The 20702-nt window shown below is 41.1% G+C and overlaps 1 protein-coding gene across 4 annotated transcripts in view; it reads left to right on the top strand.

Annotated features, from left to right (window-relative positions):
• NUBPL (NUBP iron-sulfur cluster assembly factor, mitochondrial) overlaps positions 1–20702 on the top strand; it is a 150227-nt gene that overhangs the window by 58225 nt on the left and 71300 nt on the right. The window lies entirely within an intron of this gene.

Here is a 20702-nt window from a genome sequence, read left to right as displayed (position 1 = left end):
GCCTTGTGACCTAAGGAGTTTCCCTGAAGAATGGCAGAACGTACAAGAGAATATACAGAAAGAAAAAAACAGGCCCAGACCTATCCACAGACAACTTGGTAACATGATTCTCAAAAAAAAATTATAAAGTAAAGAGTTGTCTGAAAGAGGTTTGTAATTGGAGCATAGGAACCCTCTCAAGTTGTTGGATTTCTACTGTGTTCCGCTCAACAAAATGTTCTATTTTCTTTGTAAACAAAGAAGATCGCATACCACACTCCATCATTAACTTCTCCAGATTACTACAACCCACTAGATCACCAAATTGACTTGAGTCAAAAAGGGGTAACACTATAATAGACATATAATATCTGTTTGTCATATTTTTCTTCTGTAATCTGTTTTAAGTGCAGCCTCACCTAAATGATGCCGAAAAGAATTATCACCCTCTAGCCATTTTGAGAAGCAATATGTATGCAATCCCTCCTCATCCTAATATTTTTTTGTGGAGAAAAGTTTCTAACTTACTCTCCATTATCACCTCTATGTCTCTTGCCATCATTATTTTCCAGTTATTTCCTTCCCAATTATGCTGTATTTTACATTTTTATTAGAGATATTAGGTACTACAGGTCTCATAATGGCTACAAGAGAAGTACCATTAGGGTGGCACCTTAAATTAAAGAAAGGGGTAGTGAAAGAGAAAAATAAAAAGTACAATGCATATTAGGCAAAACATTTTTTAACAAAAGTCATTGGGCATCAGAACGTGGGGTGTGGGAAACACACTGAAAAACCTTTGCCAGAAGCATTAAATAGAGACTGGAAGAAAGGGAGGGAAGACTGTAATACAAAGTCTTGCTCTTGTTAGAGGATCTAGTCCAGATCCTTTATGAACAAGTTATTTTCAGCCATGTCAATTATGATTCTAAAACAAATGAAAACAAATCTTACAAATTTTATTTTAGAATAGAGGTTCAAGTTAGCCATGAGTAAATTGGGAGCAAAGACAAAAGGCAACAAGCTATCGTCGTACCTGAACTCCAGGTGCTATAGCCATATGGCTGCAGCTATACTGCTGTTGCACTGTAGGGAAGATGCTTGCTACATTAATGGAAGGGTATCATGCTCTCTGAAGTGGTTCACAATATGTATGTAGTCGCGTCGACTATTCGGTCCCCCCCTTTTCTGAACCAGAGGCAGCAAGTTGGGAAGAGGAAATAGGAACTAGTGCTGCTCTTCCCCGCCCCATGCTGCTGCCTCTCCCTGCAGTGTTTTGAGGCTTATGACAGACAGAGGCTGCTGTGGCAGCAGCCCCTGTCCATGGGGGCTCCCAGTTTCAATACAAATATTATCGACTACATGATTAGTGGATTATCTGCCTCTTAACATCCTTAGGTCACAACCATGAGTGCCATCCTCTGGGCAGACAGTCAAAATGCCAGAAAGAAACGCCAAACTGTGTGTATGTTCTATAATTAGATTTTGCCAACTCAGCAACAAGTGAGAACTCCGAAAGCTCTGTGAGGATATATCTACGTGGCAGAGGAAAACCTGTGACAGGCTCATGCCAACCAACTTAGGCTTCCGGGGCTTGGGCTACATGGCTGTTTGCTTGCTTTGTAGGTTTTCCAGCTCAGGCTAAAGCCTGAGCTTTGGGACCCTTCCACCTCATAGGTTTCTACACCCTGAGCTCCAGCCAGTGCCCAGGATTTAAACTTCTCCAGAGTTTCCTGGAGGTTACTGTGCATAGTAGTGAAAGAGCTCTTCAGTCCGAGCCCTTTGAGTCTAAGCCAGCTGGCACATGCCAGCCACAAGTGTGTAGTTGCTGTGAGGACTCACTGTAAGAGTCTTACATTGGAGTCATAGACTGTCTCAGTAGAAGTTTCAGTTTATCTTGCCACCCAAAATCACAACAATATTCAGTTTACTCCCAGTCCCAAAGCACCAGATATCACTGGTCTACTGTAGTCAGATCTCAACCCAAGGACAACAACTATAGACAATCCTGTAATAAACTAACTCAAGATTTATTAACTAAGAAAGAAATAAGAGTTATTTACAAGGTTAAAACAGGGAAAATACTTACACAAATGAGTTTCTGTATTATTGGATTTAAAAAAGCTAACAGAAGCTTCTGTCCTAGCTGGATGCCCTTTAAGGCTGACCTATGCCACACAGCATAGGGCTCTCTTGCTTATTTTTAGGAATGTTTGCCCCGAAAATCCCAACAAGTATGAAAGATCCAGTTTTCTCCTTGTCAGGGATTTTTATCCTCCCCCCACCTCAGAATTCAAGTTGATGGGATGAAGATGGGGACCAATAAACAGAATCTTTGTTCCACAGTAGCCCATTTGGGTTCAGTAGTCCTTCGTCCTGAGCAAAAGATAATACCTCTTGGAGTGAATAAATATTGCACACTTGATAAGGCTTCTCCCCTGACTGTGGGGTATTTAATCTTAAACATTTTTATAGTTAAAGAGCAAACACTTTAAACATTACCTTTATAATATGGGATAAGTGTTATATGTAAGATTAATATGTCCAGCATCTTACAAGCCTTCCATAAAGTCTAAGCATATTGTTTTAACTCTTAATATCTTTTTTGATATTGCTAGCACACTGGTAAGCCTGACTAGTTTCAAGCTGTGCATTTGTGGACCTTGGTACCAGCTGGTATCTAGTCGGACAGTGAAAGAAAGAGATTTTCTGTCAACCTATGGAGTTCAATGCCCAGCAACATAAGCTAGGTCAGGGTGGCCAACCCGTTACAGGCAAAGAGCCAAAATAGTGGTGGACTGAATGAATGAAGGGAATGAATGAGGGAATGAAGTTGTCAAGCCAAAAAAAAAAAAGCCCTAGCTTTTTGGTCGAGCAAAAGAAAAAAAACCTCTGGTTTTGCTTTTTGGCCACATCAGGCTCCCGTTTGCTGGTGCCATCTTGCTTCACCATGCTGGACGGCTTCCTTACGCCTGGTGAGCACCAGGGGCCCTTTGTAGGGCACAGGGATGGCTTTGCGAGCCATGGGGTATGCTTCACAAGCCACACTTTCTGCAGTGAAGAGCCGCATGTGGCTTGTGACCCGCGGGTTGGCCAGCTCTGGACTAGGTTGACAGAAAGTTCAGGGGACAGGTGGTCAGAGTGAAGTAAGTTAATATTTTTTGTACTTCAACATATTCTTTCATTCTTTTTCCATTTTTGATAACTTAAGTATATATTGCCATGTGCCCATTTCTTAATGTTTCATTTAGTTAATTATTGCTTCTCGTTATAATAGTTTGTGTCTCTCCATCATCCATATATTTTCTCTATTTTACAGATGATAAGATTGAGGCAAAGTTGATGTAATAATGGGATGCAGATCTCCAGACTATTGTTCCTCAACTTTATTGAATTTCTCTTTCTTTCAAATCACATTTTATTTGTGAGATTTTTATAGACTCATGTAGAGCTCCCTTTACGTTATAAACTACAGAGACATTTTTATATTTTACTTAATACTCATACTTCTTGTACTATATTTTAGAATTGTGTATATAACAGTGTCACCAAGTATCATTATAACAAAAGCTCTTCCAGCATTTCCATAATAAACGCTGACTTTTTTATTTTTCCAGTTTGACTTCCCTGTTTGAATTGTCTTGTGCTAAACTTTTTTATACAGGTTGTCAGCCCAGATGAAAGTTGGGCTCTCTGAACTTACTCTTTTTTGCCTGAGATGCTACTTTTCTTTAGAGCAGTAAAAGAGTAGCATCTGTACGTACTTGGTGCCTTTTTATTGGTTTTATGCAAACAGATATAAAAACTGAACACTACAGACTTGATTCACTGCACATAGCTTTTTCGTTTACATATATTTAAGTGCTTTTTTCAGCAAAGATGAGATTTATGTACTATATTTAAGTATTGGAAGTGGGGGGAGAAACACTGACTAACAAGTTTCATTTGCTGCTCCTGAAAAATCTTTATTAACTTACATAATGCCAATGTGATTGAACCTGGGACCGCTGGAGCTTAGTGCATGAGCCTATACTGCTTCAGCTAAAAGCCAGATGGCTCTCAGCTAAGGCTGTAGAACAGATTGATTATTTTCTTTGTAAATGGTCTTCGTGCCATTAGATGGGACAGTACACCACACCCAGAAGGTATGTGGGTTATACTAACGTCATCACCATTTTCAAGCTATTAAAGCATTGCCCTTCTCTCCATTGCTTGCAAGATTCTTGTTAGAACTTACTGAATTGCTTACTTCCTCTTGCAGAGGAAGTACTTCCAGAGGCCCAGTATGCTTCAGACCATCACAAGACACTACCAACATAGTTTTCTCAGCCAGGTACATAAAGGAAAAATGTCAAGAGCACCAGGAGCTGTATATTAGGGATGTGTTTGCGTACATGATTAAATAGTTAACGGATGAACCTGGGCTCATCAGTTAACCTTCACAGTTACACACAAACCTTCCCCACCTCCTCATTATCAGAGGCAGCACACCAAGGGTGGGGGAGCGGGGAAGAAGGCACAGAAGCCAGCTTCCTGAGTGTACCTGCTCTTGCAGAGCTGCCTGCCTCTCCCTGCACTGTTGCGAGAAAATTTCAGCAGTTACGTTTACAAAAAACCTCACATTTTAACATCCCTACTATATGTGGCCTTCAATTCTATCAACAGCGAGGCTCTGTGGAAACTCACATCAAAGTTGGTCTGCCTAAGAAAGTTTATCACAGTTGTAATACTCCTCCATGACCAGATGACTACCTGTATCCTGTGCAGTGGTTCTGTCTGTGAGCCCTTTGCCATCTTAACTGGTGTAAATAAAACAAGGTTGTGTACTGACACCCAACCTTCTCTCCATTTTATTAGTAGCTATGAAAACATTAATACAAGACCATCTACCACAGGGTTTTGGCATCCAATATTGGATTGACAACAACATCTTCAACTTCTCTTATCTTTGTGCCACAACAAAAGTTATGCTTGCAACAATAATGAAACTCCAGTATATAGATAACTGTTCTGTAGTTGTCCACTCAAAGGAGACTCTACAAATGGTCCTTCGTGGTTTCTCTCAAGCTTACAAAAGCCTAGGGCTAGCTCTGAACATGGGCAAAACGAAAATTCTCCACCAGCTAATCCCTAATTAGTCATCAGCAAAAAAAATGTATGTTGACAACAAAGAACTAGAAAATAGAATACTTTGCCTTTCTTGGCAGCCATCTCTCACACAAGGCGGACACAGATGTCGAGATTCAGTTCAGTATCTGCTGTGCCAGCCTTTCCCATGGCAGACTGTCTTGGTAGGTATTCAACAATCAAAATATCAGAACACATACTACTCTTTAACTAATTCCAACTCTTATCTACAGCCATGAGACTTGGATGACCTGCAGAATACACATGGAAAAACCTGGTATGCCAGCACTAGCCCTTTTTTCAGAAATGCCTCAACATGAAGTGAAGGATGTTGCACTAATGTCAGTGTCCTCATTGAAGCCAACGTTTTCAGTGTTGAGGCCCGGGTTATCCAGCACCAGCTGAGGTAGAGCAGGCATTGTGTATATATGTCTGATGCGTGTTTACCAAAATGACTGTTGCATGGAAAACTTTCCAAAGGAGAAAGGAAACAGGGAGGCCAGAAGAAATGCTTTAAAGGTACTCTCAAGATAAACTTAGAGATGTGACATTGACCCCTCACACTGGGAGACAACAGCCTAGGATAGAAATAACTGGCAAAGATTTGTTAGAGGACATATCCACTTTCTGAGGAAAACCACTTTGCCTTGACTGCATAAAAATGCCAGAAAAGACAAGAAGAACAAGCATCTTGAAACAGTCATGCCCCAACTTTGTCTTCCAATGCCACATGCAATGTCTGCTAACGAGCTCAAGGATTGGACTCAAGGATTGGACTCCTCAGTCATTTAAGGAGAGCCATGAAAATAAAACTCATGAAAGAGATCATCCTCAACTTTGAGGGATCACTGATAATACTCAATAAATGGCTCTTGGGTTGAATGTGGCCTTCCAAGGTTTCCTTTATGGCCCACCAGCTCACCTTTTAAAAAGTGTTTATAAATAAATTCATGAACAGTGATGCACTGTCAATTATTTGCCTATGAATTCCTTAGTAACTTTCTGGCAGTGCTTAAATTGTAATGAAAGAGGTTCTGGTGCTCAGCCCTGGCAAACTTCTGTACAAATTAAGCATTGCTTACTGGATCTTATGTTGTCGCGATAGATGATGCTATGATTGCACTAGGAAGCCACCTGCTTTTCATTAGTGATGGAAATGGAGCCAAATATAAATGGGAGAGGAGTAACCATCTCAAAGCTGACAGTGAAAACTGAGCTTTTAACTCAAGTTGGATTCCCATTTTGTTATGCCATTTCATTTAAATGCATGATCTTTGTTTTTTAATATGCCAAACCACTGTATCCGTCTGCAAGGTCATCAACATGAGGCGACACTTTGAATTAAAGCATAGTAACGTCAATGTGCCCTGTCTTCCTGACAGTGTTGCAAGGGATGACAAAATTGAAAACCTGAAGTTTTCATATCACACTGAAAATGTCATTCTGACAACATTACTGACTGCACAGGAAAAAACAACAGCTGCTTATCTTCAGATAATGTTGGTACTAGCTAAAAGCCTTTCTTGGATCCTAAGATTGTGAAGAGTGTATATTGGAAATGCTGGAGTAGCTTTTTGCCAGAGATAAAAACAAAGATGACATTGTGAACCACGTCAGTCAAGTTAGCTTGATTCCATGCCAGTGCAAAGACTGGAGATAATCTATGATTGTCTGTCATCACTGTTTTCCAATTTGAACACCAAACATGCCTGTTGCAGTGAAAAAAGTAAAGTGACTTAAATGACGCTGCCTAGCTATCCCTGTTTGTTAGATTTTATGATGGTGACATTTTCAAGGAAGAATGTTTGTGCACAATGCCATTAGAAACTTCCACCATAGGACAGAGCATTACTGAAAAGATAAAAGGCTTTTTTTTGGAAATAAAATGGTTTAGATGTGCAAAAGGTAAACTTGTTTGTTATAGATTGAGGTCCCACTGTGACAGGGAAAGTGAAAGGTTTTGTTTCATGTTTATCAGCAATACACTCATAATTTAATACATTTCTGTGCCTCATTTACGAGACTTTTCTGCATGATAAGTTGACTTGGTACTGTAACAGGGTGTACCAACCCCACACTGGACAAGAAAGAGTGAATCCAGGCTGCCTGGCTCATAGTCACACCCCCACTGCCTTGCTGGGCATGCTCCAGCTGGAGGACAGGTATAAAGGTAGAAGGGCTGTTGCCAGAACTCTGCAGAAGGAGGTACGGGAGGACTGAGCCATGGAGGTCAGTCAGCGGGGAATGGCCAGAGAAGCTCTCAACCCAAATGTGACTGGAGAGGAAGGTGATGTCAGGAAGGCTGGTAAGAAGTAGCCCAGGGTGGGGAAGTGAAAACTCTGAGAGCACAGCGTGTTGCGGGTGGATTCCCTGCTGAGCTAATGGGTGGGACACACCTATCACTGATAGGGCCCTGTGCAGGGAACTGGTGGAGAGAGAGGGCCTTGGTCAGCCTACCCTACCCCATTCACCCGCAAGGAGCTTTGCATCTGTGACTATACGCTCTGGCCGCTAGGACTTACTGCTCTGGAACAGGGAGTGTTTGATACTGTCTCTGGCTGCTAAGTCTTTTTTTTTTTTTTTTTTTTTTTTTTTAAAACAGATTTAAAAGAAAAGATGTTGTACTTCTCCACTTTGTGTGGTGTTGCTATAGGTTAAATGTCAGTGAAAATGATGAATCATTCCTAAACAATCTGATCAAAACATTTAAAAAGTGATTTTAGAATTTTAAAATTCCAAAGGATTTGCTTTTAATTTGCTTGTGATCTATTTGTTGTCATCTCGATTCAATTTATGAAGATGCCATTCCGTTAGAAATTGTAAGGCTCCAGAAATCGGATGTCTTGAAGGAAAAATTCAGTGAAATGGGACTTTGTGATTATTGCATTCAATATGCTGACCAGTTTGAAAATAGCTAGAATCTAGCCATCTATCTTTTAACTATGTTCAGTTCATCGTACCTTTAAAAATCTGGGTTTTCTTCCATGAATATTCTAAAAATCCAACACTGCAATTGCCTTTATCTTCATCAGTGCATGTGCCTTGCCCTGACCACCTACAAACCACTCTTTTTGAAGCTTGCCAGAGGTCATCGATATTGATTTATAAATTTTGTTAAAAGATATGAACAGTACATTATAAACATTAATACTTACATTGCAATTAAAATATTAAATTTTGTTTTGTTAGCCTTCAGTGGAAATGGCTCTTGTCTTTCTGTAAAATTTTCAGATTAGTTCACTAGCAGATGTAATTGAGTGTCACAGCTCTAGAATGTAATTCAAAGCCCACTGAAATCTGTAGGAGCCTTGACATTGATTTCATTGGATTTTGGATCATGTCCCTGATCATTATAGCTTTAGAAAACTGCCTTTCGCAAAAGTTGCATGTGTAACATTCACTAACATTAGCATTTCAGTGACTGCTTTTGTGCTCACAGAATTGGCCAAACCATTCCTAATCAGTATGTAGACATGGCAAGGGAAATACATTTCTCACAGTCTAGTATTAAACATAGCTTTGAGGGTGTGCTGCTATCTCAAAGGTGGGGAGAGAAGGGGAAAGAGATAGATGTTCCCTTTTCCTCTTTTTCCTGTCCGTTATGGAGAAAGAAAGTCCAACTATCTGTACCTTCAGTTGAATTCTGTGTATCCCTGGCGCAGATATTCTGAGGGTTCTTGTTAGGGTGAATATGGATGAGTGGACATACGCTTGCTTTATTCTCTCTTTTTATGGGAGCTGTAACACCTGTTTTTTCTATTCGTTTGTTCCTTACATAATGAAAGTAGTAGGATTTATATGGATTCCTGTTGCTTTATTTAGTAGCAGAAGTAGCCAATGTGTAAAGCGATTATAGTGTGTGAATGGAATGAGCAATCATAAAATAAATAGAAAAACCAAGAGAAAACAAGAACATGAGCCAACATATTATTGAACTGGAAAAAATTGCTGTACACTTATGTATTTTCAGGGAAGTTTTTTAAACCTCAAAGAATAAAAACATACTTACAGCAAACATTTCTTGGTCTACTTGTGGAGCTACTGATGTGGGAATAGGCTGCATAAGTATTTTAGCAGGGTATGTCTACACATCAAAGTTATTTTGAAATAATAGCTGTTATTTCGAAATAACATTCCTAGCGTCTACACAAGCCAACCCCTATTTCAAAATTAAATCAAAATAGCAGAGGGCTTATTTTGAAGTTGGTAAATCTCATTCCACAAGGAATAACGCCAATATCGAAATAGCTATTTTGAAATAAGTGCTGTGTAGACACTTATTTTGAAATAGGGGGCCTTCAGCCCTTCCCAGGGTGTCTTGGTGGCCACTCTGGCCTCAACCAAGAACACTCCTCTCCCTCCCCCCATCCCTGGAGCTCTTAAAGGGGTAGACTCTGGCCATAGTGCCTGTGCCATCTCCAAGCCTGCCAGCCCAGAGCCAGCAGTCACTGCCCCTGACCCAGTGGCCCCAAAACATGAGCCAGCAAGCCACTGGAAGCCAGCCCTCCATTGCTCCCTAGGAGCTGTCTGCCAGCTCCCAGGAGCACGCCAGGGGCCGGAGAAGGCGGGCACCTTCCTGTTCCAGGGCGGAGATCATGGATCTTATTTAGCTTTTGCGGGGATGCCCCCAACGTCCATGATCTCCGCACTGGATGGGGGAATGCAGCCATCTATGGCAGGATAGCTGCCAGCCTTGCCGCCAAAGGCCACATAGGAATCCAGGAGCAGCTTTGCATGAAAATCAAGTTGGTCCGGTGAGACCCCCCAGCCCTGAGCTTCCCCTCCCCTTTCTTCCCCTTGCTTCCCCCTTCCAGCTCCCTCCTCCCAGGTTTTCCACTCCCTTCTACCACCCTCTCCCCTCCCCTCTTCTGCCTCCTTTTCCTAGTCTCACCAGAGTTTCATTCTCTTCCCCCCTCCCAGTTTTGTTAAATAAAGAGAGTTTGTGTTCATGAAAATACATATACTCTATTTTACATCAGGAAGGCGGGTTGCGGAGTTAAGTGGAAGGATGTGAGGGAGGAATGAGGCACAAGCCCCCAGTGGGGTAGACCAGGGAGGCTCTTAGTGCTCCTCAGGGTGGAAGCTGTCCTGCAGGGCTTCCTGGATACTGACTGCCCCCCTATGGACCTCTCGGATGGCAGCCTGCAGAAAGTGCAGCCACGCTCGCAGCAACGCGTCCATGAGAAACACCAGAGTACTCAGGGACAACTCTGCCTCCATGATGCAGAGTGCTGTGGTGTCCCGAGCGAGGGCAATCAAAGCACACAGAGACAAAATGCTTTGCTGTCCCTCAGCGAGGTAGGCAAGCAAGCAAGGAAAGCTGAGAACTGGCTGTCCGGGGGGGTCCCTTTAAGAACAGGTCTCAGATACCTTGTGTGGCTGCTGCCTGAAGCTAACTCCTGATCTGATGCCCTGCTAGACTTGGTTCTGGCTGGCCTTAAATGCAATTCAGCGTCCACTCAGTGTGGATGCGCTATTTCAAAATAGTCAAATGCTATTCCAAAATGCATTTTGTGTGTAGACACGTTATTTCGAAATATCTTATAACTATTTCAAAATTATATCTTTTGAGATAATGCTGTAGTATAGATGTACCCACAGAGTCTCATCTCTGGTGCAAAATGAAACAAGCGTAAATAAGTCCCACCTTATTTGCATAAAACAAAACAGATGCAAAATGTAGTAGTATTTGTCTGGATTTACTGGTAACGAATCAGATTTATGAAAGAATTCTGGATTTATGATAAACATGAAATTTGGCAGAATCTTATGGGATGATCCATTAAAGATTTTCAGCCATTTGGCCATAGGTAATTCTTGCCATAATAGTGTTGGCCATTTTAAATTCTGAATGCGTTTTTGCTTTTGATGTGTTTTTCTAATACTGACTGTTTATAGTATTAAGCCATCCCCGTGAGCTTTTATTTTGGGGCATAAATGTCTATTGTCTTACATGGCCTAAAAATTAAAGCAATGATTTCTTATAGCTTGAGATGATACATACATCTTGAGAATTAATATGTTCTGTAGTGTGACACTAAAGAGTATTTACTAAACTACTAATTATAAAAACTAGTGGGTTGCAGTATGCTCGCTCTGCTTGCCAACCCTCCTCTCTCTGGCTGCTTTTGCAGCCAGAGAGTGTGATGATGTAATTCTGGTGTGAGAGCATGATGACGACATTCTGTTGTCCGGCAGGAAAAACGTACGTGTGTGTGTGTGTGTGTGTGTGTGTGTGTGTGTGTGTGTGTGTAATATATATGAGAGAGAGCGCGAGAGAGTACATTCATGAGTGGAAAGTTACATTTTTGTTTACTAATAGCAATATTTTAGATTGATCTGTGCATAAGAGGATGCTGTTGTCTCTCATAAAGATTGAAATGACAGCTTACATAAACACGCAGCCTAAAACAAACTAAGAAACAAAGCCTTCCATAGTCTTCCATATACTGGAACATCACATTGCCCTCTGTAGTGGCACAGACCAATGTAACCCCATGCTTCCTTGACATACTTGAACTTTGCCTGGCACCCCATTTTGCAGCCACATCTTAGGACAGAAATAGGGAACCTTTTTTGGGTCAGGGGCCACAGTACCACACACAAATTATTTGGAGGCCACACACAAATGAGAAGCAAAAAGGAAAACCACACCATCACTGATGTGGCCCTCGACTGAGAAGGAGCAAAACATTCCCCACATTTCCCTTGCACACTAGAGTCTAGGGAGGGCCTGGGCTAGTAGATTTATTTTGTGTGTGCTGTTGCTCCATGTAGGATGGCAGTTGGAGCTGAGTGCCAGCTTGGGCTCCCCAATGCTACGGGGGAGCGCCCTGCCTCGGGGGCCAGATCCAGGCAAGCCGGAGGCCTTATCTGGTCCCCAGGTCTTCTGTTCCCCACCCTTGTCTGAGGAGTTCATGACCTTCATTTATTTCTAGGAGGTTGTCCATGGTTGACTGTTGGTGCACTGAATCCATCTTTGTTCCTTGGGGGAGGGGAGCTCAGGAGCACATAGAACTGGAAGGGACCTCAAAGTCATTGAGTCCAGTCCCCTGCCTTCACGACAGGAACAAGCACTGTCTAGATTATCCCTGACAGGTCTCTGTCTAACCTGATCTTAAATATCTCTAGTGATGGAGATTCCACAGCCCTCCAGAAATTTATTCCAGTGTTTAACCACCCTGACTGGCAGGAAATTTTTCCTAATGTCCAAAGTAAAGCTGCCTTGCTGCAGTTTAAGCCTACAGCTTCTTGCCCTATCATCAGAGGCCAAGGAGAACAATTTTCCTTCCTCCTCCTTGTAACACACTTTTAGGGTATGTCTACACTTGCCCCCTAGTTCAGACTACGCAGGTAAATGAAGCATACCGAAGTTGCTAATGAAGCACGGGATTTAAATATCCCACTCTTGATTAGCATATTTGCGGCCTGTCGCCATTTTAAAATGCCGGTCGCCCGATTTAACTTGCCGCGTGTAGACACGGTAGTCCGATCCAAAACCCTTCCCTCCAATTAACTGTTACTCCTCCTGCAAAATGGCAACCGGTTGTGAATATGCTAATCAAGCGCAGGATATTTAAATGCTGCACTTCATTAGCAACTTCGGTAGGCTTCATTTGCCTCCGTAGTCCGAACTAGGGGGAAAGTGTAGACATACCCTTAGATACTTGAAAATCACTATTATGTCCATGCTCCATGTTGTCTTTTCTAAAGTAAACAAGCTAAGTTCTTTCAGTCTTCCGTCATAGGTCATGTTTTCTAAACCTTTATTCATTTTTGTTCTTCTCTGGACCTCCTCCAATTTTTCCATATCTTTCTTGAAATGTGGTGCCCAGAACTTAACACAACACTCCAATTGAGGCCTAATCAGCTCAGAGTAGAGCGGAAGAATGACTTCTCGTGTATTACTCACAACACTCCTGTGAATGCATCCCAGAATCATGTTTGCTTTTTTTGCCACAGTGTCACACTGTTGAGTCATGGTTAACTTGTCATCCACCATGACCCCTAAAATCCTTTCAGTAGTATTCCTTCCTAGACAATCACTTCCCATACTGTATGTGTGAAACTGATTGTTCCTTTCTAAGTGGAGTACTTTGCATTTGTCCTCATTACATTTCATCCTATTTACCGCAGACCATTTCTCCAGTTAGTCCAGATCATTTTGAATTATGATTCTCTGAGGCAGTTGCAACCCCTCCGAACTTGGTATCATCTGCAAACTTAATAAGCATATGCCTTATGCCAATATCTAAATTGTTGATGAAGATATTGAACAGAACCAGTCCCAAAACAGACCCCATGTGGAACCCCACTTGTTATGCCCTTCCAGCATGATTGTGAACCGTTATTAACTACTCTCTGAGAACAGTTGTCTAGCCAGTTGTACACCCACCTTATTGTACTCCCATCTAGGTGCCTTTTCTTAGTTTGTTGATAAGAAGGTTATGTGAGACCGTGTCAAATGCCTTACTAAAGTCTAGGTATACCACGTTCACTGCTTCTCCCTTATCCACAATGCTTGATATGCTATCAAAGAAAGCTATCAGATTAGTTTGACATGATTTGTTTTTCTATATATTGACATGGTTTGTGCTTTGTATGTAAAACCTGACCCTGGAAATGTTCTGCTTCATTTGGAATTTGCTGTAGTTGGTGGGAGGGATTCCAAAAATCTCTTGGTCCTCAGCAGCATCATTTGTGCCAATTGTCCTGTCTTATGAAAGCACAAGAAAGCATTGCAATAGAGACATAGGTCCACCATCTATAGGCTGAGTGCATCAGACAAATCCATGGAAGCAGAGATTGCTTCTAGTGTTTTCTGGGTTCCCATTCAGCATGGATATGATATACTGGTAAGACTTTTGATTTTAATTTAGCCAACTGAAGAAGTTATGTCATGAGCAGTTACCTTTAATGTTCGCTGGTCCCAAATGCAATGCACACAGTTCAGGAATACATATGTAATAGCGAAGAGTGCCACATCTGTATCAGTTGTGCACATGACAATGTCAGTATCTCCTCAACCAAATGCATCAGCAGCATCCAGTATTATTCTGGTATCTGTTTACTAATGGTTGCATGAGGAAAGGCTGGTCTTACCATGTGTAGGGCTACCATATTCATCTTGATCATCAGTTGTGGTTACTACTTTGCTTTCTACTGCCGACTTTGAAATATACTTTAAGGAAGTGAGTGTCCATTTTCATTTTCACTTACGTGCAAGTTTAGTGGTAAAGGGATATAAGGTTTGGCGTGCGTCTTGACTTCCTTTCCTTTAATGCTCCTGTTCTGTGCCCTCAGACTATTAGCAGAGTGAACATTTCACACTATACTCATTCTTTTGTAATAATGCATCTGTGTCTCAAGGTATAGAATGAAAACTATTCATAGCATAGTCATCAGTTATGTTTCTAGAAGCAGATTTCAACATGTTCACAAGAGCTGCTTCATAAAAAATTATAGCTTGACTGCTTGAGCCGTATCATGCAATGGAACACGATGCTCCAAAATACCTATCAGGTCAGATTTCTTTTCCAGGTGTAGTTTTCTCATCTGAGACAACAAAAAGGAGCATGTCTCCTTCTTATGCAGGTCGAGATGTCCAACACTCTGTAATAGGAAATGAAATACCTTTTTTAATATTTGGCTATCTACTAGGTTACTTTTCATGTTTGTGCATTAAGTATCAAAACAACATAGACTGGTTGGCTACGTCTAGACTGGCAAGATTTAGCGCAAATACTCTAAACGCAAGAGTTTTTGCGATAGAGAGCAAAAATATATGCTTTTGCGCAAAAGCATCCGTGCCAGTATATATGCTCTCTTGCGCAAGAGGACTTATCCCTGAGCAGGAATGTCAGAGTATTTGCGCAAGAAGCACTGATTTCATACAGTAGAACGTCAGTGTTCTTGTGCAAGTACTCGCGGCCGGTGTAGACAGGCGGCAAGATTTTGCGCAAAAGCGGCCGCTTTTGTGCTAAATCTTTCCAATGTAGACAGGTTTTTCGCCTTCCTCTGTAGCATTGGGCACAGATCACAGCTGAAGGACTCTCTGCATGTTGGGTCCTTCAAAGTATTTGAATGCTTCAATATCTTTGATATAGGTGAGAGGATTATTCTAAGAGGGGTGGTTGAGATTCTGTGGCCTGCACTGTGCAGGGGGTCAGACTAGATGATCATAATGGTCCCTTCTGACCTTAAAGTCTATGAATCTATGAATCTATGAACATAGCCTTAAAGTTGTTTCTCGAACTCTGTTGAGATATTTTGTCATTGATGTCAACAGATGGTGGTGATTCACTGCAATAGTTCTGTCAAAATAAAGGTAAAACGATTAAATGAAACTTGTTCTGGCTGGATTCCTCATGTTTGGCCCATCCAATATCAGCAACATCAGTGTCACTAATGGCTCAGGCACAGAATTTGCATTGCATCCTGGGTCAGACAATCCAGTAAATTGTGAGTTCATTTTTAACACACCTGTTCAAATAATGTTTGCTGTTTGGGACAGGTGAGGTGCTTGTTCATCACAGTCTTCCTCACATGCTTTTTGGAGGAAATATCCTAATTGAAGGCAAGGAGCCCATAATGTCCTCCTTTGTGCTTGGAGATCTGGAATGTGTGAAAGGATACTGGATTTTACTTGAGTGCTGTGCATGTGCCCAACCAATATCACTCCATCTGTTCTAATTTAGCTGTATAGAGTGGGGATGTAAGCTACTAGTATATTAAACTACCTGATAAGCCTAGGGTTACCAGATAGTTGAGTCAATACTCTACTAGATGCTTCCCCACCCTTTGCTGCTTCTATCAGAGTCAGCAGGGGGGGGGGGGGAGAGAGAGAGTGGCGGTTGGTACAGGAGTCAGCGCAGGGGGGAGATGACTTAAAAGCCCCCCCCCCACTTGTGGAGGGGCAGGGGAGACAGAGGCACAGTGGGGGACTAGGCACAAGCTGGGAATCGATTGCCTGGTCCCAAACACTGCACCTCTGCTTTTTAAATGTAGTAAGAGCCTGGTGGCTCTTATTACATTTAAAAGGCAGAGCCACAGCAGCATTAATTCCTCGGGCTGGCACAAATGGGGAATGCTTAGTAAGAGCTGCCAGACAGCCTGGCTCCTACTACATTTTAACTGTAGTGCTACAGCAGGGGTAGCTATTGCCCCTCCCCCGACCAATCTAGTAGCTGATGGAAATTCCATCGACTACTCAATTAGCCAGTTATCCACATTTTCACATCATTAGTATAGCGCCTCATGAGGTTTGCTCTTTCGAACATCTGGAGCCAACTTCATTCAGTCTTGCATGTTTAGTATATGCTGTCAGTTTACTTAAGGCAATCTATGTGATACTGTTGATTTGGTTGCTTTGATGTCTCTACAAAGTCAGGGAGAAGAAACCTGAACAGACGTCTTCTGTGATACTCTGTAATCCAAGCAGCAAAGTATATGTCCACACAGCAAAGAGAAACCTGCAATTGGCTTGTGCCAACTAACTCAGATTCACAGAGTTTGGGGTCAGGGTTGTCCCATTACTGTATAAACTTCTGGATTCTGGCTGGAACCTGAGTTCTGGGACTGCTCCCACCTTACAGGGTCCTAGAGTTTGGGCTTCATTCCTAGCCCTGAAGCCTTCATAGCAATGAATCAGCTGAGGTACCTGAGCCCAACTTGGTTCATATGTGTCAGCTGCAAATTTTTCTTTGCTGGGTAGATATACTATAAGGCCTGTGCACCTAATTTTTCAAGCAAGTACTACTTGTGCAGCTGAATGGTATGCTTGCAGACTCAGCTGTTGAGCTATAAACTTAATGGAGTCCTTCTGAGGGTATGATCATGTCAGAGAGAAAGCCTTTTTTTCTGGATGTCCTTTGTTTTGGTCACTTAGATGTGTCTATTTCTTCTACAGTTAAAGACAGTCGATATCTTTCTCAAATCTTTATTTCCTCAGCCATTTTAAATTTGGTCTTGTCAAACTTGATATAGTAGGGTTTGTGCCAGCTTCTGTTCGTGTGTTTTATAATGCTATTAAAATGGCTGCCACAGCCAATATAACGTAAGTTGATGGTGTCCTATATTTAAAAATCTTCATTAGTTTATGCCCCAACACTGGCAAATTTCATGGTTTTGTTTTTTGTTTTGTTTTTTGTTTTTCGGGGCAGGTGTGTGTGGTGGTGAGGGGTGGGTTGCATGCATCTGATGGCTGGGTGTGAAGATGATACAGACTGCTACAGTTTTCCAAAATGGCCACTTACAGCTACAACTAGTTTTTCTGGGTTAGAGTGGTCATTAACCAAAGGAGAGTCTTGAGTGGACCATATAAATATTCCAATTCGGCAAGGCATTTAAGTCCATCCTTCATCTGCAAAGCTCGTAAGCTTGTGGCTGAATTCCCCCCCTCCCCTCCAAGCAGAAGCTAAACATGTGCTTAAGTCCTTTCCTAAAGAGAGATGGATTTAAGCATATGCTTCAATATTTGCTAAAGATGCATACTTATTTTGCTAACAGAGCTACCATGAGCATGTCAGCTGTTCGCTAAATAGTGTTGCTGGAAGCACATTAAACCTGTCCTCTTCGCTCTACCTTTCTGTGGCACATTCAGTCATATTTGAGGTATCAGTCCTTTTCTTTTAGGCCGACAGTGGCCTATACCCGGGGACATCCTCCTTAGCAAGATTAGAAATTTAGTTGACCTCTCTTGAATAAAACTACACCACGCTCTAATTGCAACTGGAAGGAAGCATAGAAAAAGTCACAAATAGGGCTGTGCTTAATGAAAGAAAGTCATGGATATGACATAACACCTTCAGACCTTTCTGCAGTGCTGGGTACATAATTTTCAAGAAAATGCAATTTAGAGACAAATATCACTGAAGGGTATGGGTCAGGAAATAGCATTACCATCAGCGATTAAACAAACCAAGATGATGACACCATACTTTTTGGAAATTCAGTGTGCAGATGCTGCAGATACAGCTTTAATGAGTTATTCTCATGAGTGCTATCCATCTGAATAGAGTGAGAGAAGGGTGATGGCCAAATGGTTAGAATATTGGCAAGTGCAATGGAACAACATGGACTGAGTTTCTGGAACCCTGAGACCATATTTGACGTTCACAACAATTGGGATTGATGTGGTGGAAAGAACAAAAAATGAAGCAAATCTAAGCTCACCAAAAGTAGATTTTTCAAAAGGAAAATAATTTTTAAAAATAAATATCCCAAATATTTAAAGATTTTTGAGGTTGTTTCTGAATTCAGAAATAGAGGCCAATCAAGAAAATTACCTGTTTCTGGCTTATTCAATGCTTTCATAAAGTTCTCTATATTCTTGATCACAGTGGCAGCAAAAAATTGCATAAATATATGATACACTGATCAAGACTTTAAAAGTCAGATATACATCTGAAATTTTCTTTAAACCTTGAAACAATAAACAGTCAAAATCTGAAATGAGGAAGGGATACAATACATCTGTTTCCTGATTTAGCTTATTTAAAAAAAAACCCTTAAGTCACTCACAAAAATTTATTTATAAAACTAGTTTGCTTCTGAAATGAATATATTCATTGAGTTGCTGAAATACAGAAGGTAGTTAGTAACCCAATAAAAAGGCAAACGTTCAATAGTACCATGAGCATCTATTTGATGTTCTAATGTATCAACATGCTTTGAAAATAAATATCTTCTGTTTGCTGCGTTATTTATCTAGTAGTAGGAGACCTTTCTTCTGTGACTGTTGTCCACCATCACCATTATTTTTTAAAATGAAAGGTTATTATGGCAGCAGCTCAACACCTTTGGAATTCATCTATCTTATTAAACTAAATGGTAGCCCATTTTGAAATGATTTTTTTTCTGTTGAGACATACTACTTTTTATAGAGCAAAGGTATGTATAACAAATAATAAAGCAAAAAATCTTGGGAGATTAAGCACCAAAGGAAAATACAGCAATGGTTCCTCAGTTTAGCAATGGGCCCTTAGCGCACTAATGGTAAATTGAAAAAGCTAATGTAGTTTCTAATGTATGGGACCAAATTAATAATTCGGGGTATTGTGTCCACAAAAACTTTGTATTTGCAACCAATATCTGTATTGTGCTGTACCTGCTAATGAAAGGGATTGCCCTGTTTGTACATGTGAGTTATGGGTGAATGCAAATACATTTCTCTACTGGCACAACAGAGAGCTGAGTAGGAATGTTAAATTTAGATCAATTGGCTAATCGAGTATTCACTTAGTCAATAAAGGCGCCTCCATCTTTGAAGTGTTGCTGTTGCTATACCTGAAAGGTGAAAGTGCTGTGGGGAGCATGGGTCCAACTAGGATCTCAAGCAGTCCCCCGCTGGCCCCGTGCTTCTTGTAGCCTTTCAAAGCGGCAGCGCCGCATGGAGCCCAGGATCAGCAGGGCAATCCCCAGTTGACCCCAGGCTCCACACAGTGCTGCAGTTTTAAAGTACCCCATTCACTCTTCTCCCCTCCTCCCCATTTTGATGCCTCTTTCTGATAGAGGCATGAGGGGAAGGGGAAGCAACTAGTTATTCACATGTGTAGAGCTGAGCAGATAACCTTTTACAGATTGACTGTCCCATGATACAGGACTCGTAATAGTCGGGCTAATGAGGACATTCAGCACATACTGTGTTGCTTAAGGTGAAAAAATTTTCTATGTAAATGTGTAGATAATATTAAGATGTTTATTTTTCTTGAGTCTTTGAGACTCAAGGTGGGCCTTTTCATTGCCCACCTTTTCCCTATTCTGTGCTGGGAAATGTTTGTGCAGTTGTTCCTCTCTGAGGACTTGATTTAAAACCTGTTAAAGTTAATGGAAAAACTCCTACTGACATCAGTGAGCTGTGGATCAGGCCCTGATTGAGCATCTCTCAACAAATCAGTAGCTCAATTGTTAATCCCCTGTCTCTTAAATAGCATCTTCTGGAATTGAAATTGGTCTGTAATTCAGTAGGGTAGCTGAGACTTCTGTTCTATGGGTGGTATTCATTGCTGTGCTCTAGGTCAGTTCAAACACATCGAACTACGCAGACATAGTAAGGACTGTTTGATTCTTGTTTATTCAATGATTGTTTACAATTTGGTGGTGAAAATTAAACTTGGGGAACTACGTATAAGTGTTTTCCAAGAGAGCAATACATGGCATGATTAACGTCTATCACTTGTGGTTTGTTCACTCTCCATTCTCTTCATAGGGAAAATGTATAGTTAGTTCTGGTAGGATATTTTATTATCACACATACCCTGTGCTGTGTGTCTGTAATAAGGAAAGTAAGATCAAAGCACTTGGAAAGGAAGATGTGATATCTTGTAATGGTTCATAGTTCCTGCAGGAGTTCATGCCATAGTCTTATACTCACTCCTGATAAAGTTGAACAAACCTTTTACGTCAGATATGTAGAATTTTAAACCATGGAATTTTAAGTAGTCTTAGACGCAACTATTATTTAAAATCAGTTTGATGCTTTATAGGCATCAAATGAACATTCTAAATATCTCCAAAATATATTAGTATATTCATTTTATGGCTTAATAAACTCATGCTCAGAAAAGTTAAATGACTTGTTCAAAGAACCTGGAATC

This window comes from Pelodiscus sinensis, chromosome 4 (genome assembly GCF_049634645.1).
Source record: "Pelodiscus sinensis isolate JC-2024 chromosome 4, ASM4963464v1, whole genome shotgun sequence".
Classification (NCBI taxonomy): Eukaryota; Metazoa; Chordata; order Testudines; family Trionychidae; genus Pelodiscus; species Pelodiscus sinensis.
Note: the sequence above shows the minus strand (reverse complement) of the source record. Positions and strands in the feature narration are given on the sequence as shown.